We start from the raw sequence: 9,119 nt of genomic DNA on the forward strand, positions 1-9,119 counted from the left end.
TCATTTCAAAGTTAATAACAAACTTGTCACAAAACACGTAAGTGTTCTATGCATTGAGCTGCATATGATAATTCTTAGGCTATTGTAGCCATGCATACTCAGATGGAATACTTGTTTTACTAAATTTATTTACACTGATTGTATTACCACACTGAATTTGTACACAAGTCAGATTTCACGTAATTGCCACATTATTTGATATTATTCATAACATATACATATCAGTCAGATCCGCTAAGAAAGTCATGAATGTGGTATAAGGAGTTGGCCACCACTAAATCTTGCAGACTCCCCTTAAACTAAACCTTAGTGTAAATTAAACTTTTATGGCTGCTGGGAAGTTATTGAAAATGTGTGTGCCAAGTAATGACCACCTTCCTCGACCAAAGTAAGTGATATAAAATCTTTGTCAGGATTGTTCTTATTTCTAGTGCATTGTACATTTATGTGTTATCTGACGAGTTTATTATTACTATTTAAACGAAAATATATTCAAGGGGACCACACACTGCCTATCTAACCCATGTTCATTTAGGCAAGTATTTGACCCATTCCTGAAAAATCTATTTGATGCAGGACCTTAATATTTTTACTGTATGTTACATAATGCTAATAGAGTCAACTGCACTAATATCTACTTTATCTGTTTTACAGTTTTTAAGAAATACTTTTTAAAAATTATTAACAAAAAATATTAAGTTTTTTCTGTAGAAAATGTTTTTTGTGAACTTTGCAATGGGGGAATATTAACGAATGCAGTAGCAGAGGTGGCTTTTTATGTTATGCAGAGTCTCTGAAAATTTCATTCATTTATCTATGATAGTTTCTGATATAATGGGGCATATGTACTGAAAATTTTAGTTTGCGGTGAAACGTCCCCTTAGAGAAATTATACAAGACTGTGCTTAAAGTGACACACAATATTTTTTTAGCGCAACGCAATCTGTCTTTCAATAATCCCTACAAAAGAATGGCCCTGTCTAATATAACCTATACGTTTCCCAAATCACTTACCTCACAAAAATCTTGGTTACTCGAACTACTGCAATATAGCGAGCGCCACTACTGCCAGCTAAATAAAAGATTCAAACTACGGAAGGCACTAACTACTGATAGGGATAGTTAGCAAATGAAAGATATTAATAGAGAACAAACAATGTATTTACCTTAATAGTCATAATATATGTAGCAGTTCATGACAAATTACAAAACTCCGCCATCTCTCTCCCCACATCCACCACTGCTGGCGGTTCACCTCCAACTGCTCAACGCTACACGCTGTTCACATCCAGCTGCCTAACACTACAATGGCGAGTATTACAACAATGCAAAGCAGCCACAGACTGCACACAGCACAGCCAGTGATTTTCATACAGAGGTACCGTTACCAATAAAAAAACCTAAACAGCCTACTTACATAGCCCCCATGCTCCCCACAAAAAATTTTACAAATTGGTTTGGGCAGTGGCCAATACAGATTTGAAAAAATTTTTCATAATTACAATAACAAAGAAATCAAATGCACACACTTATTGATACAATGTTGGTCAAAAGCTCAAATTTTCTCACAGTCCATAAAGACAGTCCTGATCGTTCATCACGGTAAAATAGTAGTTTTTCTCAAAGTCTGAGCAGTAGAAGAAAATGCACACGGAAGTAGTGGATTTCCATGCAGTCTTGAAGAAGTAGTGTTGTCCTTCCAACGGAAAGACAGTGCTGCCTCTCGACATGCAGACAAGTAATGGGTCACAACAGAGCAAACCCACAGCAGAGTCATTCGAAGTTTTGAAGAATATTGGTAGGTAGGTCATCACAGAGCAGACCCACTGTAGTCCTGGTAGAGATTACGGTATTGGTGGGCCATCAGAGGTGCAGACCCACTGCAGTCCTTGTAGAAATAATGGTAATGGTGGGCCATCAAAGATGCAGACCCACTGCAGTCCTTGTAGAGATAATGGTAATGGTGGGCCCTCAAAGATGCAGACCCACTGCAGTCCTTGTAGAGACGCCAGCAGCCATCTGTTGCGACTGTGCAGGTGCACAATCACCATCAAAGAGTCTTGCGGACAATATAGCAAGTCCATAAACCACCACTTGTGCACTCACAAAGTTTTTGAAATTGTCCTTAGAACCAGCAATGCTGTTATCCAGTCCCTTGCTGAATTATTAACACACGTGCAAACACTAACAGTCCCAACTTCTCACATACTGTGCATATATTATGGCCAACAGAAACGTGTGCAGTGAAATGATACTTAATTTGAAGAACTGGTAACAATTACAATTTGATAACATAAAAATACAATAACAAAGGTACAAAATACATCATTAAAGAACATAACAATACAGAGAACATTTGTAGTACAGACTTTACAAAAGAATCGAAATAACATATACGTCAGTGTTCCAGAAATTATGACATGAGTACATACATAAAAGATCAGAATAACTTTCGAAACACCAACTTCACACATGAACATTAAGACAGAACAGAATAAATAATGTATAAACATCTTTACAAAGAAAATAACATAGTATTTGAAAAATTCTACAACATAAATCTTACTAGCTAAACAGATAAAGACAGGAAAAAGACAAATACACAAGGGTACATAAACATATAGCGGAATAATACAAAAGGAAAGGACAGGGTTTGTTGTACTGCAGTATTTTGCAAACAAAACTTTCTTTACTTCTTGGAGATCTCCCTTCATTCATCATTATTCCCAAAAAGTCCTATCTATACCTCTTTTCTGTATTCTAACCATATTTCTTTCAAAATAATTATGGCTCATTGTACAATACTCATTTTGGCCCAAATCGTTTTCATATAACTTCTCAATGCATTCTTTCCCTATTCTCCATAGTTAGGTTCTTATATAGTCTACCCCCTCTTACGCTAACTTAAATCTACTGAGCTCAGATGCTAAACTAAGGAACGAGGCAATGCAGCAGCACAAAACAGTTAACACAAACAGTAATGATAAAAAAATACAAATGCCAAAGCAAGCAGCATAAATTATCAGAGCAATTGCAATATTACAACTAATATAAGGCAATGTGCAGCAAACAATAAAAATAAATCAGTAGTAAAACTGGCTTAACCCAGTAATACAAAGTAAAATTCAGTAACACTATGCCTGGCAATCAGCAGCAGCAAATGCTATAAACCTAAACATGACAAAGCTCAAGCAGAAAAAATAGTACACTAAAGACAACAACACATATAAGGGAAATGTCTGTTCACATCTTAATATGTATGTCATTAAAGTGGTGCACCACAAAACTAATTCTACAAAAGATATTACCAAGTAGTTGAAAAGAAAATTAGGAATGCAGCTCCTGTGAAGGTAAATGTCTTTTTGTGCTCCCTCATTTTATTGAAAAAAATTATTATTTACTCGATCTGTAGACAGAAAATATTTATATTAGTACATCTATAAAATTTTATTTTAACCAATGCTGCAGTGCCGCAAGAAACTAGATATTAAACAAAATGGGCAAAGCAAGGCGTCAAACGTCATTCACTAGCCATATGGCATTTCATAATGCAGTAAACAATCTTTCAACTAGCAAGACAATAGACATAAAATGTTTCTCATCATTTCATTTCAGTAAATATCATAAATTAAGAACTCTACAGTGTAATCATGTTTTCAAGTTTGAGGGTGTCGTATTTACGATGCTTTTTACAAAGGAATGTCAATAGCGTGGTTAATGGTCTCTCTCTTTTTTTCTCCGCCTAATGGCTTTTTCTCCAGGCAGGTGGCACAGCTGGGCGTCCATGACACATTACGTGAAGGTCACTTAACTTTCTTACCGAAATATTTACGACACCAGTTTCCGCTACAGTGGCAGTCTCATATAAAAATATTTCACAGGTCAAGAATTTGGGTTACAAATGTGTAGAAACAAAATCCTGTAAATATAACAGTGTCCAAAAAATTTTCGCCAGCATTGTGATACATTCACGCATATACACACATTTCATAACTGTTAAAGTACGATTTTTGGTTTCCAACAACCTTTTCCACAAATCAGAGTCCGTAATCACTATTCATTATTCCTTACCTTATTCGTCGACACTTCTTCAGTATTTCATCATAAGAAATACGTAGCATAATCAAACTCCTCATATACGGTATCATCATCTTATTGATCATAAACATACCTCAACAGCATAATACACATCGTCTTCGTAATAATATCATAACATCTCAGTCAACTCTCAAAATCGTCGTAGCTTCCTCCAATAATTTCAAAACCTAAAAAAATCCTCTGCTCATGTCAAAAGTGTCATCTGCCTCAAACGCACTTCAAAAATCATGATCCCATACCAAATATCTCAAAGCTCTCATAGTATCACAATGGTTCCGAAAAAATATGAACAGTTCACAAAGTACAGACGAAATACAATTTCGTAAGTGTGAAGTAATCCAACTCTGTAATTGAGTAAACATCTGTCACTGATGTAGTAAAAAAGTTTATCTCTCAGTTAAATGATCAGATAGCTGTGTAATTCTGTGTTAGAGAAATATGGTACCGATGTGTAAAGTTGTATAAGCAAATACCATATTAGCTAGGGCTCCTTGTGCTTGCCAAACACATGGTACACAAAGTAAGCGTGTACCCCCCTGAGGATTAATGTAATTATACCCTCAGGTGTTACAGATTACAGTAATGGAATGAAATGTGTCACGGAAAACCTTTGTATCATTGTACTTCAAATATCTTTAAAAATAAATGATTTAAATGCAAAATTAATCACTCAAATACGTGTCCTGTAGCGCTAAATGTGCGTCTTGCTGTAAGATAATCTCTGTGGAAGTGTCGTAGTTATTGTCCTCCGAAAGCTAAGATCTGCAGAAGTCAATGTACTTACCTCATGATAAACAAAAGTGAAATGCTTTGCGTATAGATATCTTAGTTATTACGCTTATTGTTGTGATGAAGAAATTACTGTGCTGTAATGTATTGTTGTGCTATGGAAAAGGCTGTCTCATTGCAGCTATACCACAAAAGTTACTACTAAAACATGTTTTACTTTCCAGAAGAATTCAGAAAACTGTGCAGATATAAAACAGAAACACTGCAAAAGCAACATTGTAAATTGTCACTCATTAGTAGCGTCGTGATAAAATCGTGTAGCTGTCACATAAACTAACCACTGTGTCATCTGGTATCTCACAGAAAGTACTTTAAATCCAGAATGTATTTTCAAGTAAACCAAAATGTTGCATTAAAATCTCATTAGCAATACTGGTAAATGTTCTAAGTATGTAAGCCTTATAGTCGTTACATAATCGCGCAACTAACAAGCAAGAATGTACAAATAACAACATTGTGTCGTCTGTTCACTATAACAATGCATTCATAATTTCTGTTGAAATAAGTTCTCTTGGTTCTTGACTGGATATTTAACTTCAAACATTGTTGCATATTAACAGATTCTAAGTCTGACAAAGCCTACTAGCAATGTAAAGTGAAAAGTTATATGGCAAAGACAAAGTTAAAAAGCAGATTAGCTTCCAATAAACGGTTTTACATGTGAAATTACTCGTCCTAGTACGCAGAGTTTCAACTTTAACGCAATTACCATGCGGTATACGTCGTTAAACAATACTGGAATTTTTCTTAAGGTTAGCGTCTATGTCATTTTTCTCTGAGCCAGCCGGCGCAAGCGGCTGCCTGCGGTGCGAGTCATTGTCTGTCCCTTTGTTGGCGCGCTTCGTTATTGGGATTAGGAGACCTAGCTTCTACAAATTCACGTTGTCGAAAGTGCCCTGCTCTATTTGAATCGCGCCAGTTCTGATGAAATTCAGGTCTGTCGTTATGATTATCTAGTCTGTCGTCATGTCGGTAGATTTCATAATTTCTTTCTTGTCGGTCATGTGGTGGAGAATTTCTTCCTGAATCGTAACTGCGAGCTGAACTGTTGCGTCTGAAGTTATTCTGTCTCCCGTGATAATAATAGTTCTGGTTGCCATATTGTCTGTTTCAATGATTGTCTCTGTCATATTCATTACTATGGAAATGTGATCTTTCTTTGTAATTATTACTACTCTGCCAACGGTTGTCATACGGGTGGTGTCTGTTTTGGTCACGATATGTGTTGTGAGAATAGGCTTGTCGTGTCCAGTTATTGCTTCTGTCGTCACGGAATTGTGACGGATGTGACCTGTAGTGATTGTTTTCCTGTTTTCGCATCCCGCGACTGTCTGTGTCAATTTCCAGTTCTTGTAAGAGTCCCTGAAAAGCTTCAATATCGTCTTTGCAACGTCCTGCCAAAATAATATGCCGTAAATGTTCAGGTAATTTGATTAAGCAAATGCGGATGAGTTCTGAGGGGCTGTATGGGTTTGAAAGATACTGATTCTTGTGCAACATGTCTTCAAAATATTTCACAAGACTGGAAAATTCAGATTGTTCGAAATGTTGCATCATTATGATGCCATGTTTTACTCGGTCTTGTGTGGCTTGAGACCAATATGCTGAGAGGAAGGCATGGTAAAATTCTCCTTCACTGTGGCAATCGTGAATGACCGATCACATTCTTACAGCTGGTTCATTCTCTAAGTAGCCACACATAAACTCTAATCTGTGCTCCAATGACCAGTTGGGAGGAAAACAATGAGAGAATTGATGGAGCCATGCTTGTGGATGAATGTCGTTGCCAGAATTCTTAAATGTTTTGAATTTACGTGTAGTAATGAACAGCTTATAGTCAAAATCATCGTGTCGGCGAGTCGCATATCGGTCATTGTTACGTCGTGTCGGCGGTTCCATCTCAAAATTCGGTGCACATTGCCAATTTCTTTCATAATTTCCGAAATGCCCTGTGTTATTATTTTGTGGCTGTTCCATATTTCTGTGTCCCTCATCCCGTATTGGGGCGCGAGTGTCCTCTGAAATACGTAATTCTTGTATTACCTGTGTCAGCTGATCTTGTACTTCCCGGATTTCTCTTTGGTGTTGCGTATTTATTTGATTCTGATTTTGTTTGAATTTCCTAATTTGTTCGCACTCTTCTGTGTCATTCAGATTATCATCTACCTTCGTAGATGAATTAGTGACCTGATCCGAAAGTTCAGCTACTTTCTCCGATAGTGAACACATTTCCTCAGTGTGTTTTTCTGAACCAAGTTTCAGAGTGTCCATTTGTGTTGAAATCGGATCTACTGTGCCCTTTAAGTTTTCTTGAGTTTTTGCAAGTTGCGTAACCGAATCGGTAGATGCAACTGAGTCAATTTTAGCTTGCAAGGTGTCGTGATTTTCATGAACAATAGTTTGCAGTTCTTTTATGGCTGCTTCGTGATTCTGTAATGCATTTTCATGACGCGAAAAAATAGGTTGGAAATGCTCACAAATTTGTGTTTTTACGTCATTACAGACTTTTTGACATTTCGATTCAATGTTATGTAACTCAGTAGTTAAATCTTCACGTGTTTGTTCAAGTGTGGTGTCTAACTTTTGAAGATTTTGTTCCATTGTGTCTAACTGTTGCTGTGTTTGTCTCTGGTGTTGTTCCATTGTGTCTAACTTTTGAAGATTTTGTTCCATTGTGTCTAACTTTTTAAGATTTTGTTCCACTGTGTCTAACTTTTTAAGATTTTGTTCCACTGTGTCTAACTTTTTAAGATTTTGTCCCATTTGTCTCTGATTTTGTTCCATTTGTTGCATTAATTGCAATAATAATGTATTAGTGTCTGGAATCTGTTTCTCTACGCTTTTCGGTAGTGCATTTGCACCGGCAACATTCACATTTTGACAAGCAGTATTTGCGAAATTGTGTCCTGTCATTTCGGATTCCTGAGGCGAGCTGTTGCCGACCGATCGATCGATAATGCTTCCCTGTTCATTACCTGTTTCACTGTCTACACCATTGTTTGCAGCCCTCTCCATTTCCCTATGCACAATTACCAAATTACTACTTTGAACATCAGTTAATTCATTACTCGGTGGCGCTAACACACTGCTTTCGTCTTCACTGTCATTTCTCAGTTTACTTTGGAGCCTAGTATTACGTTTTTCACACGCCATAATTGTCACAATATTTCACACGATAACACAGAAAAGCACAATTTGAAGAGCAAAATAAAATAACATAGCAATGGATATAATGTCTACTTAATTGCAAGCGCAGCTGCGAAATACTTGGTGCAAATCTACATGCATGCCACACCTGTTTTACTGTACAACAATGAAAGACTGCAACTACAAAGGAGATTCTCTCTACAATTACGCGCCAGCAATAAACAAAATCTACACTAATTACACAAACTACAAGAAAAAATCAGAAGATTCCCGTGAGGTATCCTCGGCTAAGAGTCGACATATGAAACGTCCCCTTTTGAACAATTATACAAGACTGTGCTTAAAGTGACACACAATATTTTTTTAGCCCAACGCAATCTGACTTTCAATAATCCCTACAAAAGAATGGCCCTGTCTAATATAACCTATACGTTTCCCAAATCACTTACCTCACAAAAATCTTGGTTACTCGAACTACTGCAATACAGCGAGCGCCACTACTGCCAGCTAAATAAAAGATTCAAACTACGGAAGGCACTAACTACTGATAGGGATAGTTAGCAAATGAAAGATATTAATAGAGAACAAACAATGTATTTACCTTAATAGTCATAATATATGTAGCAGTTCATGACAAATTACAAAACTCCGCCATCTCTCTCCCCACATCCACCACTGCTGGCGGCTCACCTCCAACTGCTCAACGCTACGCGCTGTTCACATCCAGCTGCCTAACACTACAATGGCGAGTATTACAACAATGCAAAGCAGCCACAGACTGCACACAGCACAGCCAGTGATTTTCATACAGAGGTGGCGTTACCAATAAAAAAACCTAAACAGCCTACTTACAGCGGGAAATTGACTTTAAAGAAAAATCTTTTTAAATTTGTTACTTACAGTTAATTAAAACTGTCCTGCTGCATATGATGGCCCTTCTTTGGCCTCTAGCAGGTCTTCCAGCTTCTTTTTCACCTTCCTGGATATTTATCTTTCTTTCTTGGCCATATTACATGCAGACCTGTCTGTATCGGCTATCCTCATTTTATCGCAGTGTTGCAGCCCAGTGATTATATTTTCACCAG

The sequence above is a fragment of the Schistocerca americana genome, chromosome 5 (assembly GCF_021461395.2).
Source record: "Schistocerca americana isolate TAMUIC-IGC-003095 chromosome 5, iqSchAmer2.1, whole genome shotgun sequence".
NCBI classification, from domain to species: Eukaryota; Metazoa; Arthropoda; class Insecta; order Orthoptera; family Acrididae; genus Schistocerca; species Schistocerca americana.